The sequence below is a fragment of the Ochotona curzoniae genome, unplaced genomic scaffold, assembly GCF_017591425.1.
Source record: "Ochotona curzoniae isolate NIBS_2020 unplaced genomic scaffold, NIBS_Ocur_1.0 contig_2754, whole genome shotgun sequence".
In the NCBI taxonomy this organism is placed as follows: domain Eukaryota; kingdom Metazoa; phylum Chordata; class Mammalia; order Lagomorpha; family Ochotonidae; genus Ochotona; species Ochotona curzoniae.
In genome coordinates, this window is record NW_024465582.1 from 28,064,034 (window position 1) to 28,088,906 (window position 24,873).

At 42.2% G+C, this 24,873-nt stretch overlaps 1 protein-coding gene across 8 annotated transcripts in view; it reads right to left on the reverse strand.

The window, feature by feature from the left end:
* The window catches only part of PDE4D (phosphodiesterase 4D), a 1,371,497-nt gene that overhangs the window by 53,764 nt on the left and 1,292,860 nt on the right, over positions 1-24,873 (reverse strand). The window contains exon 1 of one of the 8 annotated variants that reach the window (XM_040977577.1): positions 72-674. The exons of the other annotated variants lie outside the window; for them this stretch is intronic. The gene's annotated coding sequence lies outside the window, so the exon portion shown is untranslated. Of the gene's footprint in view, positions 1-71; positions 675-24,873 lie in introns of those variants that run through there. 8 annotated transcript variants of the gene reach the window in all.

Sequence of the window (24,873 nt, forward strand, 5' to 3'; positions counted from 1 at the left end):
GAAAGGGGGGCTCAGTTCTCAGGCGCTTCGCGGGGCCGCCGGTGAGTTCAAAGGGTGCCATGGTGCCGTACCCCGCCATGCTCGGACGCCCGGTGCCCGCACATGAGGGCTGTTCCTTCATAGTGCCCGGCCCCGCAGCGTCACGGCGGCCGGGGCTCTGTGAGCGGGGCGGCCGGCCTCGGGCGGGCACGGTCTCTCCAGCGTGGCGTCCGGGAGGGCGCGCCAAGTGCCGCCGGCCAACTTTGACGCGGAAAGCCCACGAGGCGACTTTTTGACGGCGGCGCAGCAAGCCGGGCTCCCAGGCACCGGAGCTCCGTTGGTGCGGGGCTGGCGGGGCTGGCGCGCACGCCCCGGGCGCCGGGCCCACGGAGGAGCGTCTGGTCCACGGCCCGGGATGCCTCGGCCTCCGGCCCCGAGGGCCTCGAAGCGAGTGAATCAGCCGCAGCTGGGTGCGCGCGGCCACCACGTTTCCTGTTTTCTTTCTCAAGTCCTGGGGCGGCGGGCGCAGCGCGGCTCCATCTCCCCGGCGTTCCGGGAACACTCCCCTTCACGCCCCTCACGGCCCGCGGCGCTGTCTGGCTCCTCCTCAACCCCCTTACAAAGAGATTCCGAATTGCCAAAGCCTGGCTGCCGCCCCACCCGCCGCGCCCCCTGCAGCCCCGCCACCTCGTCGCGGCATCACCCCCGCGCAGCCGGGGCGCCGCTCGCTTTGATGAAGCGCAGCCCGAGAGGAGCGAGCGTGCGAGTCTGTGGGGCGGCTGTGGGGCTGTCTACGCAGGGAGACCGGCGGAAAACCCGGCGTGGAGCGCCCGGCGCCCGCCTTTCGGGGTCGCGCTCGGCGCGGGCTCCAGCGGGACTCGACGGGCGGCCGCGCGCAGCCTTGCACCTGCCCGGCCGGTACCCGATGCGCCCCGCCGAGCCCGCGCCCCCCTCCATCCCGGTGGCCCCCAATGCCAGGGTTGCTGGGTCTCCTCGTGGTTTTGCGGGAGGGCCCTTTGGGCACCCAGAGGAAAGGTTGTTGAGGATCCGCGCCACCTTGCCTGATGGGGTTAGGCTTTGGGTTTCTGAGGGTTTAGCATATACCTACTTGAGGGGGGGAGGGGAATAGGGTTGTAGGAATAAATGACATTTTCTAGGAACACCTGGCTCTTCCAGTACCCACAGCTGCTTTTTACTCAGCATCAGGCTGCTACATTTTTGGGTGGATGGAGGGGTCTGGACGCTTTGGAATTCACAGATTGGACAATATGTTGCGTTTTTATAACCATAATTGCCTAAGAGTAATCTTAAAGGAAGAGCAACGTGAAGACACCACATGCAGGGCGACTTAACACGTGTCCCGCACACATGCGTTCTTTGTGGAATTGTACAAGAGCCCAGGACGACGCCCTCAATGTGCCAAGGAAGAAAAGTCTGCAAGGGTGTTTCTGCCAGGGCTAAACTGCAAACATGCGTGGGTGGGCTAAACTCCCCAGACCTTCACACCTGGAGACTTTGTAGCCATTCTGCAAACAACAGCTGATCAGACAGCGGCTCTCCACCACTCTCCCTCTGTCCATTAGCGTGGTAGACAGAAGCCACCCATTATAAAGCCTGCTCATTACCAATGAAAAGAAAGATATTGAAATGCTCTTCTCTTTCAATCGACAGGTGGGGAAGAAAGTCTGCCCTTGAAATTGAGACTGTATAGACTATCAGGGACACATTTCATGGATTGAACCTCAGGCCCCCGTGGTGTTTTCCAGATAGGTTTTTATATAAATCTGTCAAGCTTTCAATAACATTTTTTTTTATTGGAAAGTCAGATATACATAAAAGAGGAGAGACAGAGAAGAAAATCTTCCATACACTGATTCACTCCCTAAGCAGCAGCAATGAAGCCAGGAGCCCCAAGCCTCTTGCAGGTCTCCCACATGGATGCAGGGTCCCAAGGCTTTGAGCCATCCTCGACTGCTTCCCCAGGCCACAAGCAGGGAGCTGGATGGGAAGCAGGGCTGCTGGTATTAGAATTGGCACCCATATGGGATCCCCGGGAGTGCAAGGCAAGGACTTTAGCTGCTAGGCTACCACGCTGGGCCCAAGGTTGCGGTCACTTTCAAAGTGTTTGCCATCTGTGCCACATGGCTTGCTATTATCTAGAATCTTAAGTGTTCGCTATTCACTTTGAGATGTTAGCATAAAATTTGTTTCCTTCAATTTGCTTCTTTTCCTCTTTCTTTCCCTTAAAATTTCTTTTGTAAAGATTGGTCTATTTGAAAGGCAGAATTACAGAGAGGAGAAGAGTGGGGGAGTCTTTTGTACTCTGATTCACTTCCCCAAATTGCCACAATGTGCGAGGCCAAAGCCAGAAGCCTTTCAAAGATTCTTCCAGGGCCCACAGGTGGGTGGGAGAGCCCAAGCACGTAGGCTAGCCTCAGCTGCTTTTGCAGGCGCATTAGCAGGGAGGCGCATTGGAAGTGGAGCAGCAGGACTTCAATCAGCACCATTATGGGTTGCCGGTGTTGGAGGGGCGGCTTAACTTGCTACAGCACAACCCCAATTCTTCTTTCTCTCTTTACGCCAACTTCTAGATATATACTTCAGGTGAACAGATAAGGGCCTACACCTTGCCAGCGCTATTCATCTTGCCAGAAGCTTTCTTTCCTTAACCAAGAGAACAAGCCTTAAGAAAGCTTTAAGTATAAAACACATCTGTAGTCCTTCCTCATCCAAGTATATAAAATGCCTGCTACAAAAATGAAACCGGGCCCGGCGCGGTGGCGCAAGTGGTTAAGTCCTCGCCTTGCAACCCCGGGATCCCATATGGGCGCCGGTTCTAATCCCGGCAGCCCCGCTTCCCTTCCAGCTCCCTGCTTGTGGCCTGGGAAAGCAGTGGAGGACGGCCCAAAGCTTTGGGAACCTGCACCCGTGCGGGAGACCCGGAAGAGGCTCCTGGCTTCAGATCGGCATAGTATCGGCCCGTTGCGCTCACTTGGGGAGTGAATCATCGGACGGAAGATCTTCCTCTCTCTCTCTCCTCTCTCTGTACATCCGCCTTTCCAATGAAAAAATAATAAAAATAAATCTTTAAAAAAAAAAACAAAAATGAAACCTTCCACACACAGGCCCTTGTAAAGCCCAAACCCTACGGATCATAAACAACCTGCCTCTGCTGTAACAGATTTTCACTTTTCAGAAAACCCCCACGTGTGAATGTTAACTACCTAGTTACCATACTGGTGGATCTGGTATGCACTTTTCCTTTATCTTCTCTATGCTGTATTAATACGAGATGCATATAACTTCTTGGACATTTTAGTTGCACATCCAGGGGGTTAAAAAACAGAGCCAGTGGGCCTGGTGCGGTAGCCTAGTGACTAAAGTCCTTGCCTTGCATGCATCCTGGGATCCCATATGGGTGCCAGTTCTTGTCCCACCTACAACACTTCCCCTCCAGCTCCCTGCTTGTGGCCTGGAAAAGCAGGAGAGGATGGCCCAAAGCCTTGGGACCCTGCACTAGTGTGGGAGGCCCAGAAGAAGCTCCTGGCTTCTAGGTTTAGATAGGCTCAGCTCGGGCCATTGCGGCCACTTGGGGAGTGAACCAGAGGATGGGAGATCTTTCTGTCTCCTTGTCTCTGCAAATCTGGCTTTTCAATAAAATACATTTAAAAACAAAATAAAACAAAAAACAGAGCCAGCGTATGTGGGATCTCTCCATGACCATCTATGCAGTCACTGGTTTCGTTAGCAAGCAGGAAACCAACTCTCCAAGGGAAGGCTTCTTGTGTTTCCGCTGCTCTGTGACCGCCTCAGAGTGCGAGCCCCAGGGACTCCCAGCGCATTCATTAAATGCGCGTCCCTACTCCCCATCTCCACCTTCACCAATTTCCCCAAGCTTTGCAGAAATGAGCAGTACAAATCCAGGTCCCAGACCTACCAGGCTGCGGCTCCACGTATCATATTTCACTCTTTATTAATTTTTTTTTTTACGTGGAGAAGTAATTCCAGGAAAGTTTCAAGCTAGTGTTTTAAGACATCTTGCATGTCAGACTCACAAGATCTGCTCTTAAAGTGATAGAAGATCCATTTTATATTTTAAGTGATAGATTAGTTATTTCACAGTCAGGACTTGGGTACAGTTGTAATGTGGCATGTAAATGTAGTTTAGCTTCTAGATCTTCTGCATACACCAGATAAAAGCGAGAACTTACAAAGAGGGCTTCGAGCTTCTACTTATGAGTAAGAATGTTACTAAGAGAGGAAGTACGTTCGGTTGATAGACTATCCAAGAAATATTGTTGATGTTGACACAGACCTGAGACTGTTACTTCTAAATTCCAAGGCAGTGGGCAATATGCTTGGCCACAGTTTTTTTTTTTTTTTTTTTTTCAGATCACTATTTAAGTTCCGTTTTCGGAATTGTGACCCCGAGTGTTCTAAGACATTGAGTAACTGACCTTTTCATCCCTAACCAAAAAGAAACAAACAAACAAAAAAATAACCTCATGTGGAGTGGCCAGCTATCCTACAGGAAATTGAGTCACAGCCCCCAAAGAGTACACCTAATGTCATCTAGAGCTAGCTAGCAGGACAAAAACAGCGAGGCGGTGACTTTAAGATTTCACCTAGAACACACACTGCATTAATAAAATACCTTCTCCACTTTCACTGGCTGCCAGGAAGTAGTATACATTGTGGCCTGACTTCAAAAAAAGTAGGAAAACTTTGCTTTCTGTTTTTATCAGTCTCTAATGTTGCTAAGTCAAGGAACTCCAAGGTGGAACACATCCAAGTCAAAACTATTGGCTAAATTCTGTGAAGGTTAGCAGGAGGGCTGTGGAAAAACAGCTTGAGCCTTTGGAAGTCTCTCCTGCAGCCACATCCGTTTACTTCAACACACCCTTGAACTAGGCAACACCCGTGAGTCTGCTCAGGGTCTCCGGTGAACAGGCTGTGCTCAGCTCCTGCCGGCCAGTGCTTGGCTTCCGTCACTGTGATGTACTCAAGGGTTCCCCTGACACAGGACCTGACACCGTGCCAGGAGCTCCTGGAGAAGATGCTGAAGCAGCAGCTTCCCTTACTTAGCAAGGGGGGAGAACTCACTGCCTCGAAGCCATCACAGTTAGCTGGAGGTGGAGGTCGTCCGCTTGTGGAATGGGCAGCTCTGCCAGCTCACCCATAGCTCACAGGGCTGCTGGCATTGGAAGGCATAGAAAACTCTGTCCAGGATGTGGAACTATAGGGAGGCTGGTTCCTTGCCAGTGCTGGAAGGACTGAAGGCCTGTACAAGTGTCCCAATTCCTAGACATTTCTTACTTTGGACACCGTTCACTTAGCCTTAATTAAAAAAAAATCATAATAAAAATAATAACAGTGATTCAGATTGGTCGTAAAATGACTTCATGAAGTAACTCCTAAGAACAAATACTTACAGCCAATTCTGCTTTCTCCTCTCCTATCCCCACTCAAATTCCCAGTCACTTCCTAAGGAAAGGGTTGCCAGGATCTGAAGCAGGCTAGAACTGGAGGAAATGTTTTGTTGTTGTTTGTTTCACTGCGGGTTACTTTGAGCTACTGACTCTCTGCCTTTGCTGTAGCTTTTAAAGGAGTTGTGCAAGTTAGCTCTAACTTCTGCTGACTTCACTTTTTTCCTCTATACATTTTATCTGATGGGAAATACATGAAGGTCTTGGATCCTCTTTCGGTGTTTACATGCAACAGGTTCAAGCAGAGCTTGCCAGTGGCAAGCAGCTCTCATTTCCAAGCAGATTTCTGGAACCATGTGCTTGTTTGGAAGTCTTTACAAAAATCTTACAAAATATATAGAATTTCACTGGATAATTCAAAAACCGTCCAAAGGGATGATGTCTTTTTTTAAAATCTTCCATTATCTCTATTTTCCCCCTCCAGTGCTGCCTGTAGCTCTAGTATATTTTAAATGAAATACACACAGGATTGGGTTTTGCTGACTTCTTTCCCAAACAATAACAACATTCATGTAGCTCCAAGGATGCATCATGTCCTCTAGTAGGATCTGCAGGAACAACATGAGTCAATGCAAGTGTCCCTTAGCGAAGGAAAGCAGAGGAGGTGATCGCTACGCTCAGCCCCCATAGCGCTCCGCAAGAAGCAAGCACATGGGCTTTGAGACCATCAAAAGGGACTGCTTAATCCAGAAGTAGATCAAGCTAAGACTGAGTCTAAAGCACAAAATAACAAGGGGTGGGAAGGATTTCTAAGACCAATCTGGTGCAAATAAGAACCTCTGATCATTAAGATATGTATGCATTTGTGTCTTGAAAACAGAACTGCCAGGAGTAGAGCCTGGCTCAGGGAGAAAGAGAAGGGAGACATCCTTACACACAGGCCATGGAAGCCTTGTCAGGCACCTGCAGATAGATACTTTGCATTGTATTTTAGTGTTTTTCGACGTGTAACCTCATCATAGATGGAAAATTCTAGAGATGTGCAATAAATGGAATGAAGGAGGCAAGATGAAAGCCAATGAGACCATTATTTTTGTTCATATTATTCCTAGTATGAAATCAAATACTTTAGACATCATTTACTTCTATGGTAGTTACACATATGTGACAGAATTTCTATATGAAGATCCTTACTTATGGGCATATGTTCCCAAGATAATGTCACATATGAATAGAAAGACTACTTAGGGTAACCTGAAGGAGGCAGACTTCTTTAAAAGTAAAAAACCAAAAAAAAAAAAAAAAAAAAAAAGACGAAAAAACCCTCACAATTTGGGCATAGTAGGTCCAGCCACCAGCTGCAGCACTGCCATTCCACTATAGTTACTGGTATGTGGCCCAGCTACTCCAATTCCAATCCAGCTCACTGCACATGTGCCCAGGAAAACCAGCAGAATTTGGCCTGAGTAGCTTGTCCCTTGGCACCCACATGGGAGACCTGGAAGAAACTCCTGGCTCCTGGCTTCAACCTGGCAAAGGCTCCCTGCTAATGGAGCCATTTAGGAAACGAACAAGTGGATAGAAGATCAATCTCTCTTCCTGTCTCTCCTTCTCTAACTCTGCCTTTCAAATCTTTAGAAAACAAGTAAGAAAAACAGTCAAAACAACAACAACTACAACTGCAAGAACATGCCTTTGAGGGGGACGCTGAGCACAGCAGTTGAATTACTGCTTGGGATGCTGGCATCCATATCAGAGCACCTGTGTTTGAATCCCCATCTGCTTCCAGCTCTGGCTTCCTGCCAATGACCACCTAGGGAGGCATCAAGAGATGGCATAAATAATTGGGTTCCTGCTACACCTGCTGGGAACCTGGACTGAATTCTGGGTTTCTGGTTATTGGAGCCCCAGAAGTGAACAAGCAAATGGAGAGAGAGCGTCTGCCTTGAAGATAAGTTGAAAGTAAAAAAAAAAACAAACAAAAAAACACAACAAAACAAAACACAACACAACAAACCAACAACAAAATCCCTACAACTGTCTAGTCACTGAATTTTTAATCATACAGTAATGAGATGGAAAGAAACCAAAACTGTATTCACCAGGATTTCTTTTATGGAATGTCTGTCTGCAAGAAAGTGATAAGGCAAGTCAGGCCAGCAAGAAAAAACTTTGGGGAACTGCCGTCAGTGGTACTGTTCTCTGCATCTTTACATAGCAAAGGGGGAAATGCCAGTGACAATGCTGTTGACACCACAATCTCAGATTTCCGGGTCTTCAGAACTGGGAGCAAAAATGTTGGTTAGGTCGCTTAGTTCACGCATTTTGCTATGGTTACCTGAGTTGACTAAGACCAATACTACAGCTTTGCCATTGATATTCAAGACAGACCATAACTACCCACAGGTTTAGATCAATATAATTTTTCTTCCTAACTCATATTTCAACAGCATAAGACTAAAGAGAGTATCGAAGAATGATGATGAAGAAGCTTTTGTCTGGGCGAGTTTCAAAAAAGTGGCATATAATTTGCAAGAAGACTTTAAAAAAAAAACTACTAGAAATATGTTCCTGGTTTTCCTAATTTTGTTACAGTCTTAAGGATCAGTTTTATTTTCAGTGGAGGACTTGGAGGAAAACACCTGTGTTTCCAACCTTACTCTCCTGTTTCTGAAACGGAGTTATCCAAGCTGAGCATGGCTTGTAAGCTTAGCTGGATGGAGTCGGTGACTTTTTGTAGAATGAACTCGAGAACTGATCTCTTGCTATGAATGTTCCCATGCAATAATGTGAAGCAGAAATTCTGTAAGTTTACCTCAATCTTAGGCCAGCTATTGAAATGTTATACTTGGAAATCAGATAATCTTAGAAATAATGTTATTGATCATTGGGAAATCTTAGGGTATATTTACATTCACACAGAATGCAAATCTCTTCCCCTGTCTCAAGCATATTCCATCGAACAAAAAAAAAGTGCACAAAAGTTCACAAAAAAGTGCTATGCAAACTTCTTCCTACTTACTGTTATTTTAAAATTTTATTTATGTAAAAGGAGCAAACGTCATGTATTTCATAAGTCCAGCTCTAAGAACACAAGGATACTTCCCATTCTAATCTCCCTTCCCTCCTCCCTCCTTACCATCTTCCCATCTCCTTTCTAATTTTTCCTTTAATTTTTGCAGTGACATACTTTTCATTTACTTCATAATCACCAGCTTTATTCTCAACTAAAAGAAGAATCCAAGAAGTGGTAAACAGAAAAAAAAAAAACCAAAAAACCACTGTTCCGCAAATATAGAGAAGAACTGTAGATAAATCTCAATACATTTTTTTTTTGTGCTCTCTATATTAGTTATCACAAATCACAGAAAACATAAAATATTTGACTTTTGGGGACTGGCTTATTTCACAAAGCATAATGGTGTTACCATTTTCTCTAACACAAGGACTTTTACAGCTGCCTTTTTAACACCTGTCTAAACTAGTTTCATTCGCTATCCCATCTAAGATTACCCTTCATAGCCAATCTTGCTTGGGAATAAATGGATCACACCTGGACCCAATTCTGTCTATGGCTTTTGTTACATCACCTTTCTAGGCCTTTCTATGTGTCTTCAGGACATGTCTGACACTGAGAGATAGCCCACTAACACTTCTAAGTGAATCATTAAGCCTGATGGCTTTCTAACAACTATTTCTTCTCAAGGAAGATCCATGCTGAAATTCCGTGCTGGGTTTGGTTCCCCAGATATTTTTATCTCTTTATTTTTCAAGTGGAACATTAATATTGAAGGTATTTCAACATCCATAAAGAATGATCTTTACAAAATAAGATGGAATTTCAGAAGGATGCATCAACACACCCGTAGGAATTCTGGGGAAAACAGGTGAGTCCTACTGAGATCAGAAAGATGGATTCCCCAAGCAGACTAAAAGGGGTAGAACAGCTGAAATTCCTCCCCACACTCCCTGCTCTAAGGTCAACTCACTCTGCAGAGCTCATTTCTATTTTTTAACACCAACATTTAAAGCCCCATTTCTCCCTCAGTATCACAAGATACAATACTCCCTCACTCACCAGCATGGACACTACTCCATTCCCACGGTTACAATCCCATCCACTCCACCTACACACACAGGCACACTCTGCTGGAGGTTCTCTTTCAAACAATCTAGATAGTTGGATTCCAGACTTTTGTCAAATCTTTCCCTAGAATATGACTTTCCTGCTTTAAAAATTCTTCCTTAACCTTTGTAATTCCCAGCCACATTATATCGCGGATCCATTTTCACCACACATTTTACACGATTCCCTGCATACCACGCTGCCTTATACACACGGTTATTTTTCATCTCCTGATCTTTGTCCCAGCTTCTCACTTAGCAGGAGTCACGTCTTAGGGTCTGCATATAAACTGGACTTTGCGGGTAGGTATAACAGATGATTCCTTGTACTTGAAGGTACAAGTGCGTCCAACCTTTTTCAAAGTCTAATGAATCTTGTGAGGATCAGATACAAACATCCCCAGGGACTCTGAATTTTAATTTTATTTACCCAGGTTTTGTCATTTTCAAAGTATTCATACATTTGCCTGGATTCTCTAAGAAACCCAGGATGGGGATTCTTTCCTGAATGAAAAGGAGAAAGTGGTTGTTTCAATCAACACTGTTCCCTGAATTTTTTATTCAAAATTTATATTCCCGTTGTCTTCTTTCCTTGTTACACTTTCTCATAAGTGTCTGTTTAGCATTTATGCCTTTCTCACTGTGAATTATTTAAAGGAAAGCAAAGAAATAAAGGTCTAGTTAAGAAAACATACACAACAAGCTTTTGTAATATCACTATGATCTTTAAACAGGTTATGAATAGAGCCCTAGAAGGTAATTTTTTTCAATTTTTAATCTAGTTACTTGTGTTACAAGGAGCAAAGGGATGACAGGGTATATTGATCTACCAAGAAACCAAATTTCTTGAGTGTCCGTGCATCAGGTAACTAATTTTAGAGTTTAAGATTAGAAGCACTATACCTCCAACAACAACAGAAATATTCCTGCCACTAATATATACTGAGCTTACCTGCTTGTGTATGAGCTGGTTCCATGCACAAAGTTAAATGACATAAATGGGTTTCACAGTTATGGAAGAGCAATAGGTAGATTTCAATTACAAGCAAAAGAAAAAAAAATCTGAAACATGACATAAGAATCCGTAGCTTCCCATAGGAGGCAGTATGACAGATGAGGAAAACTTGAGAAACATCCAGAATTCAAAGTCCAACTTTTCAGTATTGTGCTAATTGTGTTACCTTGAATTAAATGCTTGGGTTCATTATGCAAGTTGGGAAAACGGGGTTATATGGAGAATGCATGAGGAAATGAATGCAAATTGCAAAGAGCTGTACCTGACTTAGAGTTGGTACTCAGTTAGTAGTAACTCTTCTCTAGCTGACACTGAGGTGCAGCGGGCCAAGCAGAAGCTCAGGAAGCCAGCATCCCATATCAGAATGCCAGTTGCTCTACTTGGATCTTGCTTCCTGCCAAAACGCCGGAAGGCAGTGGAAAATGGCTTAAGTTCTTACACCTTTGTCACCTATGTGAATGACCTGATTGGGGTTTCTGGCTTCAAGCTTTGGTCTCTCCTAGCCCAATCAAGGGAATTAATCAGTGGATAGAATCAATCAATATCTCTCTCTCTCTTCCCCTTGCTCCTTCCCTCCTGCTTCCTACCTCTTTTTCTCTCCCTGACACTCTTTGAAATAAATAAATAATCTATTTAAAACAGCAACTATCCTGAACCATTGTACAAAATTCTTTAAACCAATCAATCTGCAATAAAATGCTTAATACATAATGGCTTCCTTCTGTTATAGTTCCCCCCCCCCCCCGCCATGATTTGGTTCCATAGGCACAGGGATTTCCCTTTCCATCCTAACACTTAGTATTTTCCCAACCAGCACTATCAGGTCTCAAGAACGAACTGGGTGCTGATCTGAATGTGAGTAAAGACTACATCTAGAATATCCATCAGAAGACCACACTGACCCACACAAAGTCACAACACAAAAAAACTACATATAAGATATGGCATCGGTTATTGGAAGATCATCACTTGCTATGAGGCTAATGGGAAGATTTTTTCAAACATTTCCCAAAGGATATGTCAATGAACGTAATTCCTCTAAGATTATCCTTGCTTATGGAGTTTTATGACCAAATAAACTTGGAAAATATTGTATATGCAGTCCATTTGCATTATGAATGGATATGAATATACCAAAATTTAGTAAATCTTTTTAAAGTCTATTTAATTTTGGAAAGCTTTTTCATGCACCAACTAGCACATCTTGAATCATGCTCCTATGTCACATACCTAAATCTACTTCTCTGGTGATTCCAATATATAGTCTGTAGGTTCCCACATGTTCACATGTTTGCATTCTTCATTATTAACGTTTTCTTTTCTTTCCTCCTTTGTATACTGTTGAAAAAATGTTCAGAGGGTAATCCCACTCCTCTCTCTGTCTCTCTCGTGCAAAAAACAGAGCAGTCCAAAAATTCATACATATTTATTAAGCCTCTCTGATGTGTTGGTTGCTCTGAAATGTAAGAACATGAAAGATTCAGTGGCCTGGACCTGGGAAAGAACTTACAATATCCTGCTGAGAAAAATCAGATTCATGATCAACTGCTGCCTGAAAACAGCGTAGGGTAACATATAAATCATTCAGATGGGGAGTGCTACTGTAGTTCAGAACAAAGAGTGGGAGCTATGGTCCATTGCAAAGTCCCAGCAAGAAGAGGAACTTGGATACAGGTCTTCAATTGAGACTGGTTTGGATGGTTATGGGAGGATTGTTACCTGACATTCTCTTTAGGGAGAAGAAATGTCTAGAGCCTGAACAAGAGTAATGTTATGTGGGCAGTAAATGGCTTGGATGGAGCAGGGTGGAGAAAGGAAGTAGCCCTGAATACTTCAATGTGTAGCCTCAAGCTAATGGATATTGTGGGAATTGGTTAAGTGCACTGATAGCCCTGAAGAGTAAAACGAAGAAGAGAGAAAGAGGAAAATTAAAAAGGCATTGTCACAGTCTAGATGCATACCTATAAGCAGCAAGTTTTTGGAGATATCCATTTGCTGATCTACTGAAGGCTACAAGCGATAGAAAGAGTATGAGCTTGGGACCCAAGGTTCAAACACTGACTATACAATTCAATAGCTATGTGGCAAACTTGGGTAAACTATCTTCCGTATACTCCAGTTTTCTCTTTTGTAAACAGGTCTAAAAATACATCCCCTGGGGCTGGCATTGTGGTAAATTGGATAAAGATGTGACCTTCAATGTCTGCATGCTATATGGCAGCCAATTCCAGTACCAGCTTCGCTGTTTAAGTTCTGTACTAATGTGCGGGGGGGTGGGGGGTGGGGGAGGGAGCAGCAGACAGTGATCCAGATACTTGAGCCCCTACACCCATTTGGGAGATCTGTATGAAGTTTCTGGCTTCTAGGGTCTGCCAGGCTCAGCCCTGGCCATCACAGCCTTTCGGGGAGTGAATCAGTAGATTGAAGATCTTTCTGCCCCTCCTTCTTTCTTTGTAACTCTGACATCCAAACAAATAACTACTTTAAATAACAAAACACATTTCTTAGTAGGTTGTTCCCAGACCATGTTTGTTTTGTAAAGATTTATCTATTTGAAAGGTAGAGATAGAAAGAGAGAGTGTGCCTTGGTCAGCTGACTCACTTCCCAAATGACAATTACAGTCGGGACTGGGCCATCCTGAAGCCAGGATCCAAGAAATTCTACCAGGTCTCCTACATGAGAGGCAAGGGCCCAAACACTGGACCATCCTATCCTGCTTCCCCAAGCACATTAGCATGGAGCTGGATCAGAAGTAGAAGAGCCAGAATTCCGGCAAATGCTTACATAGGAAGCTGGCATTGCAGGAGCCAACTTTAACTCAATACCTCACCACACTTACCCCTTATCTTATTTCCATTTTAAGACTAATCTAAAAATCATGTATGCATTGGTTAACTTACATGATTTGCAAGAAAATTCATAAACATTAATGAAATCTATTGCATGTAACACATAAGAGATAGATATAATACATAGGAGAAGCACATCAGAGCAATCCATCATCTCATGTGAAAATACAATCAAAATTAGCAAAATAATCTTGGAAACATTTTTGGTAGTAGCAATAGCAGTCTCTGTCTCTGAAAATGAACACAATTAGCAAGAGTGTCGATGGAACCTATACTACCTTAAACTTGAATCTTTGCAGGACACAAGATGCATAATCATGTATTTTGTTTTTTTCACAAGTCTAGCTTTTAAGAATATATATCATTCCACAGCAATCTGCATAATTTTTGCCACAGCCTTATCTTATAAGCAAACATTTTTGTTGTTGTTAGTTATTTCAAAGCCACCTTGAAAGTGTCCTTTCTTCACCCGCTTTGTTCCCAATTCTTTGTTCCAGCAAATGAAGATCATGGGGAATCAAAACTCCTGTGCCTTTAAAGCCCCAGATCCTACTCATACAAAAGTTTGGGGGAAATTAAATGAGATGAGGCCAAGGCTGGTACACTTTTCTTGACAATGAGCCATAGTAAAATATATACACTATGCTGTCGCTTGAGATATTTGCTTAAAACAGGAGGTAAATTGAATAGTATTATTAATTACACGTATTCTGTTGTCTGGAATACTAGTGTGGGGTCATGGAAAGACTCCTTGGATCAAAAGGTGGAGATTCCTTCCCTGGTTTCAGAAGCTACTCAGGAATGATCTTGGCCAAATGATCCCAGCTGTTCCTGGACCAACTGGACCCCTAAGTGATATACTAGGAAGAATGTGGGCTGAACAAAAATATCTGACCCTGAAGACCTGACAATAGCCTATGTGCTAATCAATCAGGGAACACTATTTCCCAAAGACCACCACTTCCTGAAGACCACAGAGCAGGGGAAGTAGAGGGCATTTTATGTGGTGCTCCACTTGCAGACCGTAGTGCTGCATATCTATGACTTCAAGTCTAGAGTGGCTGCCCCAGAAATGAATCATCACCGAGATGTGCAAAGAAAGTCATACACTCTGTGGTTGAAGCATGCATGAAAGGTGAGTGAAGCTTCCTGAGAGGACCCAGGTTCCTGCAGCACAAGAATTCTTCCCCTACTTTCCACATTTCTAGCATGGAAATCTAGGCTTGAGGGAGAGGAGGAAGAAATCTACAACCACTGGAGCAAAGGAGGAAAGAATGGCTGAGTTTCCAAAAATGTAGAAACTCAACTAACTAGGTGATGAAAACAGCCAGAAGATGGCATTTTAAAAAGATAATAGGGCAATTGAGGGAGGCAGAAGAGAAACAACTGTGGGTGCTACAGAAGGAAATAAAAATAATCCAGCACTTTTGAGAACATGATTCAATTTACAGCTTCAGTTCTCCACTTGTCCTGCTGCTACCTGTTTTTCCACCACTCCACAGCCTGGATGGACCCTGTGGCTGAACATTTAACTGTGATGTCATCAAAGCAGAGACCACTGCTAGCATACTTTTCCTTTGGGTGGCACTTAAATTTACCCTGCTTTGTTAGATGCAGCTCTGACTACCTCGAGCCTTTCTTAAATATCTGTTGGGCTATTCTAGGCCACAGAGGGATCTTACATGGGCTGAAATTTGCAATAAGGTAGGCTTCATGCTAGCCTGAGCATCTCTTAGAGGCTCATTAACTTAAAGGGTCCTCAAATTATTGATCCAATGAAAGAAGCAGATCTTTTCAACCCTCATCCTGAATCTCTGTCTTGGCTACTTTGATCAGAACAACTCAGGTGGTAGAAATGAGTTTTCCCAGTAGTAAAAATATTAAGATAGGAGTTCGCCACACAAGGACTCCTGGGTCAAAAGAGCCTCGATTTTAGCATACGTGCTCCCGAAGCGAGCACAAAAGAGCCCAAGAATATAGTCTAATCAATCTGCTTATTTCACCACATTGTCTAGCTTGACTACATGAAGGGAAAAGATCCAGGTGGCCAACTAGCAGGGCTTCCCTCTAAAGATAGACTCTGGCAAATGCTGTTTGATGCATGACAGCGAATCAAAAGTTAAGCCTTCAGGTCATGACATCACTAAGCAATCTACCACTATGATTTGTTTTCCACTAGACTGAATTTCTCCAGAGGTAGGTCCATATTGAATTCATCTTTTGGCATCTGGTGTTACACATGAACTGTCAGCGTAGGTCTCCAATGAATATTTGTCAAATTGGACTGAATTGATCACCCATGGAACATTGTACTTAGTAAGACTACTTTCTGTAATGTTCTTAAAGTTTCTTTAGTGTGTGAACATTTCAGTGTAGGTGGAATATGCACGTGGTTCGGGGGCTAGTAAACTCACACTTTGTGTAATCCCAGGATTAAAGTCATTTTTCTGCTGAAATAGGAAAATCTCCAGTAGTAAACCCTTTCACTAATTTTCTCTTTTTACAGACCAACAGAGACTTTTGTTCTCCCTTTGTGATGGATAATCTTACATTAATTTCTTTAGGTATTGATTGCTCGTACACCCCACAAGGCCAGGTGTACATGTGCAATTAGGAAAACCATTGATTTCACTCTAAAAATGGTCTTTGGATACTGAGTCACATGGCCAGCCTATGAATGGGAAAATTAGCAGCTGCCCAACTTCATCCTCTTTAGAAGTTTAGGTTCTACACCCTGCCCAGTTACCACATTCACTCCTAAAACAGAAAAGACCCTTCTTTAGACACATTCTTGATGAAAACATTTCAGTTCTCTAAAGTCAAGTCTTTGCTTTTATCTTGGATCTCTTACACACCTAAGAAACCAGAAACAAATAATCCCAAATAAATAGATCCTTAGATTTTCTGAAATCTAGAAGATAAATGAATCATCACTGAGATAACCAAAGAAAAGCCAATGCGCTCTATGGTTGAAGATTATGGTTTTTCATTTGAAAGCTCTAGTATTAAACTCAAGTTTCTCAGGTTAAATCTCACTATAGAAGAGGTAGCTTATTTTGTCAAAACGAAGGCCCTTTAACGTGATCCGGAATAAATGGACAGATAAAAATTAAAACATGGCTGATCAAGATAATCAGCAAGCTCACTTCATTCCAACAATAATAATGGCGATTTAATGGATTCTTTTTCTTACTGGGATGCAATTGTCCTTGGCTTTAATTTCTTGTAATGATGGAAGAAATTCAATTACTTCATAGATTTGGAAACATTTGGCTACATCATGCTTTGGTGTTCCCATAAATCCCATTGGAAATTAAATCAGTCCCGTGATCGCTCATTCTCTATTTTGCATGGCATGTTTGCCTCGTGCCAGCAATAACCATAACCTTGTCTACCTTAATCCAAGACACTGCCATAGAATTAAAAGAAATTCCCTTTCCCATCCCTCTCTTCTCAGATCTCCCTATCTGTAACTATCAAATTTTGGCATGCTTGCCAACGCACAATCTTGTTAAAACAAGCCACATAGCTTTTCATGTGAAACTTTGGGTCAAAATGTGCCTGTGATTCAAATTTAAATGAGAGCAAGAATTGATGAGAACATGAAGAGCAGCAGTTTGAAGAACCTCAACTACCTTTATTTTGTGCTCCTGGGTTCTCCTTCCGCCTTTTACAGATGAACAGGCATGCTTTGTCATTCTGCATTTATTGCTCTATGACATTAAACTGAATTAGTCCAGAATATTTTATTATTATTAGGTCTTTAATCATGGTAGATAAAATTTCATAGCAGAAATTCACTCAACTTCTCTGCATATTGTAGTTAATAGGATCACAGGGTAGAGATTATACTATACATTGCAAATAGAGTACTACAGTCTGATGCTACATGTGAGAGTATTCAAGTTCATAAAAATTTTAAGATATTTTGGTACATTTATGTAATTCATGAATTTTTAAAGAACATATGCTTTCCAATAACTTACTGAGTACCTCTATTTAAAATACATTCACAGGGCAGGCATTGCGCCCCAGTACAATAAGCCATCACTTGGATGCTTGTGTTATATATCATTAGAGTCCTGCTTCCCATCCAGCTCCTTGCCAATGTGACTGCAGAATAGTGGATCACAGTTCAAACACTTGAGTTTCTGCCAATCATGTGTGAGACCCAGACAGAGCTGTTGCAGCCATGTAGCAGAGAAAACCAGTGGATGGAAGAGATCTCTTTGTCTCTCCTATGCCCCGCCCTGTCTCAAAATCAGGAAGTAAAGAAATAAATACATTCATAGCCAGGCATTGTGGTGCAGCAGCCTAAGATAATGTTTGGGATACCTGCATCCAATAGTGGAGTGCCAGTTTGAGTCCAACTGGGGAGAAGCTACTGATGGGCACAAGTATTTGGGACTCTAATACCCATGTGGGAAGTCCAGATGGAGTTCCTGGCTCCTGGCCTCAGCCTGGCCCAGCCCCAGCTTTTGAAGGCATTAGGGGAGTGAACCAGTGGATAGAAGCTCTCTCTCTCTCTTTTATAAATTTTATTTTTTATAATGATTACATAGTTGAATCGGGTGGAAAGGATCGAGGTTTAGGGAAAATCGAGCGAACTCACTGTTTCCAAATTTGCTATTTCTTCCTGTTGTTTCTTGGGGGAAGGGGAAAAACAAAGGGGGGAACCAATCATGACTTTCCACACTCTGCCTCTCTGTCTTACCTCTGCCTATGTTACAGTACCTTTCATACATAAATTAACTGCTTTCCAAAAATAAAAAGTAAAGGATGAAATGCGTGCAGCATTATTAACAGGCAATCTCATGGCAGAGACTGCCAGCCTTCCCCTAATATTAACACTTTTCCTTATCAGTTGCATTGAAGTTCAGCTAAATATATGACTACTGTGCCAGATGTTCCACATACCTAAGTTCTGGTAAGTGTATTGGCAGTAGAAGTGTTGCATGGAGGTTTCAAAACTTCTCTTAAATGATATATGACATATATTTTTTGTCTGCCTATCTTTTTTCTTTCCTACTGGTTGAAAGGTGAATTTGATGGCTGATGACAAAGCAGCCATATTTGGCCATGAGTTGAATTGAAGTTCAGAGTCCACACATAACAAAGTAAACAGATAGATGGATTCTTGTCCTCAAAGACACTACAGAATAATGCTGCCACATTAGTGTGCTGCATTGCCCACTTCCAGATTTTAGCATGAAAGAAATAGTCATATTCTCTTGTTAAAGTCACTTCTTATCTGCTGATTCACTTCGCAAATGCTCACAACATCTGAGCTGAGGGAAGCCTAAGCTAGGAGCCAGGAACTGTATAAGGGTCTCCTGTGTGAATGGCAGGCTCCCAAATACTTGGACCACCTTCCACCTCCTTCTCTGGCACATTAGAAGACAGCTGAAACAGAAGTGGAGCAGCTGGGACTCAGGAGCACTCCCACAGGAATGCAATGTTCAGGTGGTGGTATAACCTGGACCACAATGCCACCCCAAGCTACCTCCATTTAAAATGTCTATATTTATTGCCAGATGCAATTCCAAGTAATGCACTGATCAAAAGAAACTCTTATTCTTTCAGGATTCGGAATGACAGCTTAATCTTAACCAAATTGTGTTCACATAGGCCAGCTGAGTTATGGGTATAGGATTACTGGTTTCCATCTTACTGTGAGTCAAAAGCATTACACAGTAATAGATTATTAGCTAATAGCTTGTTCCAGAATTATCTGAGAGTGATCTTTAGAAAACCTGCCAAAAAACCTTATAAAGACCACTTTGGAGCTCCCGGTAGATTTCAGATATTTGTCTTGTTAGCTTGACTTGGAAGTCAGTCTATCCTGGAAGGCACTGTGATGAACCAAAAAGTAGTGTTTCTGCCACGAAGAAGAGCCTTGACCTCATTCTTTTATTTCCCCAGGCTCCCTGTCCTACTCATTTATTATACACTCAACCACAGTGATGTTGACACAGATCTTCATCCTCAACAGTCCCTGAAACACTGTGTATGCTAAAGCACCGAGAGTTGGAAGGTCTTTCCAAAATGACTTTTTTCAATCATTTGTCCTTGAAAGTTTATGTTCTATCCTCCAGTGACAGGGATTGCTCCTTGAAATGTTCAAACTGTCCCTCCGCTAGCAATTGAGTTCTTCCTTTTAAAGCCAAGTACCTGTTGTCAAAATCAAGGTACAAAGGTATTAGAGCGTCATATTTTGAAATTCAAAGGCAATCAGATGTTTGCTCTCTAGATGCAGTTACCTAGAAAAATGTGTCTGTTCTTGTGAGGGAGAGAGTCTGAGGCTTGGAAGAGTTTGAGGATAGGTGAGCCTTTCTTCCAGGTGGTTCAGAGAGGAAATACTCTGTATGTGCCTGTGTGTACACATGTGTGTGCACAGAGAGAAAGAACAAGAAAGCAAATGAGGTAGATTTTTAATATTTGGCAAATCCAAGCGACAGCTATGCATGAGCTCTTTGTACTACTCACCAATCTTTTCAACGTGTTTGAAAGTATTTCCGAATAAAACTTTTTTTAAAAGTTAGCCAAAAAATGATCATGAATTAGTTGACTCATGATTCAATTCAGTACTCTTCTCTGCTCATGAGGACACACTACATATACATGTTGGCTCAGGTGAGTGGCACTGCCTCCCTTCCCCCTTTTATTTTTGGCTACATCATGAGTGCTAGCACTATACACAAGAGTAAAATGCAGTCTTCTAATTTATTCATGTCTTCAAGGTCCAAGTAACTCTAAGAGACTTTTAAGACAATGGTTTCAAAGCTATGATGTGATGTCATTCCTTATAAACAAGACTGCCCTTTTGTCCTTTCAGATTTGATTGAAACTGATCCATAGAGTCCGACTACCTGAGAACACATCCTCAAGAAAGACAGCAGAGGCACATTGCCCAAACCACAGGCTAATGAAAACTTGGCCCAAAATGACTACTCTGGACTCAAAAGTGCTGATGAACACAACAAACTGTGGAAGATGTATGATTTGTTTTGAACACATTTACTATGATTGATGTCCCAAATTTGGCAAGTTAATTCACTCCCAGTAGAGATGAAAGCTTCATTGCCTCGCCTCTTTCAACATTCCTTTTGAGATAGGTTTCTCTCTTATTGGCCAGTGTACAAACAAAGCACTTATATTTGCAGCATAATAAATTCATTAGCTATACTACTGGATCAGTAATGCTGTACATAATATTCCTACGTCAATGAGAGCTCTTAAAATTAAATTTCCTAATTATAATACTCTTTAGAAATTTTCCTTCAGGCTACCTGACTTCAAGACATGGGACAAGTGTCAACCAGTAATTATCCCAGTAACTCACTGAGATGGGTCATGGTCAAGTCCAGGGTCAAGTTGGGAAGTGCTCTAATATGATTGACAGGTACTATAATCTATGTATGTGACATAAAACAGCCATAAGTTCACTCAAGGCATCCTATGCGTCAAGTTTTTGCGACGTTCAAAATCAAGCCAATTTAATTTACTGCCTTTAAAACACTAAAAGATAAAAATGAAGCTAATTTATTTGGCAGGGTCAGGGGTGTTGGGAACAAAAAGGAAGAAAGTAAAAATAAGAATAGGCCTTTCTACTTCTTTAGCATGAGACTTAAATCCCAATTTTGCAATGATGGATATCACACAGAAAAACAAAAAGGGCAGTGAAGAATAAATGGATTCTGAGGAAGGGCTGATTAAATTAAAGTTTGGCCTGCATGGTGCCCAGAATTTAGGGATTTGCTTTATTGTGGCTGTGGCTACTGTATTAGTTAAGTAAAGAAATATGAGAGAAAATGTTTTGTTTTGGTACCCACTGGAAAGAAGAAAATGGAGGTAGGGAGGATAGGAAATAGAGAGAGAGAGAGAGAGAGAGATAAAAATCTACATTTAAAATCTCAAAGTATGCTGTTTCATGCACTTTTGAAATATGTAATTTTGCCAACACATATTGGAATTTTTATTAAAAAAATTTTTTTAATAATCTGGTAGGCCAACTAAGAGAAACCATTGTTGCTTCCAAGCACCCTCAGAGTGTCCTAGCAAGCTCTCCTCAGCCCATTGTGTGCTGGATGGACCACATGGGCCCCTAAAACAAAACACATAGCCCTGATGCTGGGCTTGGTAAAGTGTCCTCCTTGTCAATAAATCATCTCTTTTGATTTGCTTATCAAATAACATTCTGAAAATATGTTTAAAACATCAGTAATCCTTGCATTAATATACTCTTAAAACTCAAAATGTTCTTTGCTTGTTATGCTTAAGATTTCCTTTATTATATGCATAAATATTCTGACTTCTGAGAACAGGAGGAGAGATTTAGCTGTAGAACTGTCCAGAGGGTTCTCCGCTTTCAAAACAGGAAATAAAGTAAAACAATAATCATAATTCTTTGTTATACACCCAAAAGAACCAAAAGCTGAATCTTGACGAGATATTTGTACTCCTAAGTTTATTGCAGTTTTTTCCCCTACAACAACATTAAAGATATTGAGAAAACCTGAATGCCCACAAAAATAATGAAAAATGTGTATTTATATTTTTGTATCTCATGGAATATTATTCAGCCTTTAAAAATCAGTGTCTGCACTTTGTAATAAATGACACAGATGAATGTAGGAAAGACCGTACGAAGTGAAACAGCACACAGACACACACACGCACACACACACACCCACACACACACATGCTAGGGCTTGCACCATGGCATAGTAGGTTAAGCCTCTGAGGTACCAGCATCTCATACAGGAGGCTGATCGAGTTGGGCTGCTCCACTGCAATCCAGCCATCTGCTAACGGATTGGAAAGGAGAAGATGTCCTAGGTCCTTTGCCCCCTTACACTATGTGTGAGACAGGGGAAGAAGCTCCCGGCTCCTGGCTTTGTACCAGCCCAGCTCTGGCCATTTGCCCAGTTGGGAAGAAATGCAGCAGATGGAATATCTCTCTTAGTCCCTCCTTCTCTCCCTGTAGATCTCCCCTTCAAATAAAGACAAGTTAAATCTTTAAAAAATCACATGACCTTGCATATACATGTACTCAAAAACAATCAATCTCATAGAAACGAAAGAAGAATGGTAGTGACCAAGGATTCAGAGTGGGAACTGGGAAGTGACAAGATATTGGTTAAAAGTATACATTTTCAGTGTTACAAGGCAAGTTCTATAGATACTTGGTAACATAGCAAATATGATTAACAATGGATTAACTTACAAACATGTGAAATGCTATTATCACAAAAAGCAAAGGAGAGAGAGAAACAAACCTTTGCAGTTGATAACTGAGTTTATGACACGAATTGTAAGGATGGTTTTGTGGATGCATACTTATCTTTACACATGACATAGTGTGCAGTGAGTGTCTAAAGTTTTTTTTTGTGTATAAAAAGACTTCCATAGAGTGGAAAGGATAGAGAATAAGCACTGTTAACATAAACTAAATCAGAACATGTATGCTTGCCTTACACACCGCATGTTCACCAAAATCAAATTGTCATGTTTTGAGAAATCTGTCGCTGTTTATACATAATGTTCCTTTTTATTTCTTGACCACAAAGGGTAAATATGGCCCACTTTAATATACATAAAAGATAAAATATCATAAATCTTTCCTTACAGAATAAGCATGCTTCTTTGCAGAAGAAGACCAGGAAATACTTGCCAGGAAACTCTACACCAATAAAACATCTGTCAAAGAGTATTAAGCACAGAAAACCCCAAGAAAATGTATTCCTTCCTTCGATCATACGATATCATGCACTATGAGTTTATGAGAGCTATGAAAGGCGCAGTCTTGTGATGTAGCTGGTTAAGCTGCTGCCTGCTAAACGGATATCCTATGCGGGAGCCAGCTGGTGTCCTGACTAATCCACTTCTAATCCATCCCCCTGCTAATGGCTTGGGAAAGCAGCAGACGATGGCTCAAGGGCCCTCTACCACCCATATCAGAACTCCAGATAAAGCTCATGGTTCCTGGCTTTGGCCCAACTCAAGGCTGGCTGCTGGGGTCCTTTGGAGACTGAACCAGAGGATGGAAGATTTTTCTTTCTATGTCTCTTTCCATCTCACTAGAAGTCCGTCTTTCAAATAATTACATTAAAAAACTTTTTTTTTTTTTTTTTTTACAAAAAGCTATGGAGACATTTCAATGCAGTATTATCTTTAGGATCTATTATTTGAGACTTTCTTATAGGAATGTTTGTCTTATATCAAGTTGTTTCATGTTTTTGGTGTCTAGACCTCCTGTAATTGAGTTTGAGAATACTAATACACTACAGCATAAGTGTTTAGAATAGACAATGCTTGAAATTCTTTGCCCAGATTCTGCTGTGAAAATGTACCATATTCAATCTACTAATGGACATCCAGAGATTCACTGAGTAAGCACTATGGACATAGAGTTTACCCTCAACACATAAGTGACGGATGTAAGCCTCCGTACTTAAGAAACTGAAGTCTGATCAGGAAGAGAGGCAAGTGTAGGAGCGATCCTGTTGGCACTGTGAAGAGGGCTCCCAAGGCTCCTGTAGGAAAGCAGGGAGGGCCAGCTGGTTTGGTCTTCAAGGGGGGAGGTGAGGATGCTTCCACAGGAAGCGATGTTTGATATGTCAAAGGGGAGGAAGAAATTTGGGTACAGAGAAGATGTGCAAAAATGGACACCTGCTAAAGAGAATAATGCAGGCAAAGGCGCAAGGTCCCAGGAACCTCTCCTCATTTGCTACAGCAGAGGACAGAGGTGATGGAACAGTGCAGGATGAGGTTGGAGAGAAGCATGACCAATGAGAGAATTTAGTCCTGCCTGCCAGCAGAGCAGGGGGCAAGCAGAGGTGTTTATTTTTAAGACACACTGTTTTCTTCTCATTCTGTGGCAAACAAATAGTGTGATCTGAATGCTAGCATCCCCTTCACATTCATTCATTTGTCAAAAGCTCATCTAGAATCAGAAGGCAGTGTCTTTGGGAAGTTGATAAGGTTCTGGGAGGTTCGTGACCTCCTCAATGGGTCTAATACCCTTATAAATGAGGCCTCAAGGAGATGCCTCACCCCTCTGACTGAGCGAGGAGAGGGCAAGGACATCCCAACCATGTTCCCACGTCAGAATGGCCCTGCACAGACGATGAATCAACCAAGCAGATTGGAATGGGCTTAGCATAGAACACATTTCATCCCATGTAAGATTAGAGGAAAAACTGATTTCACACAATTTCCTGCCTCATTTGGGTTAGGACTGAAGTTAGTGCCATTATGTTTTTGCCTATCTTTTGGACTGAAAATCTGAAGTAGCATTGTGCTGTTACAAAAGAAATAATTTAATACCTTCTAAATTAGAAGCTCCTTCCTATTTCTTGTGAATTTTCATTTAGAAGAAAGAAAACAACAGGACATGAACTTTTTTTTTCCTTAAGAAAACTATTTCTAGACTGCAAGAACTTTCCAGATATCAGAAAGCACAGGTGGAAGTACTAC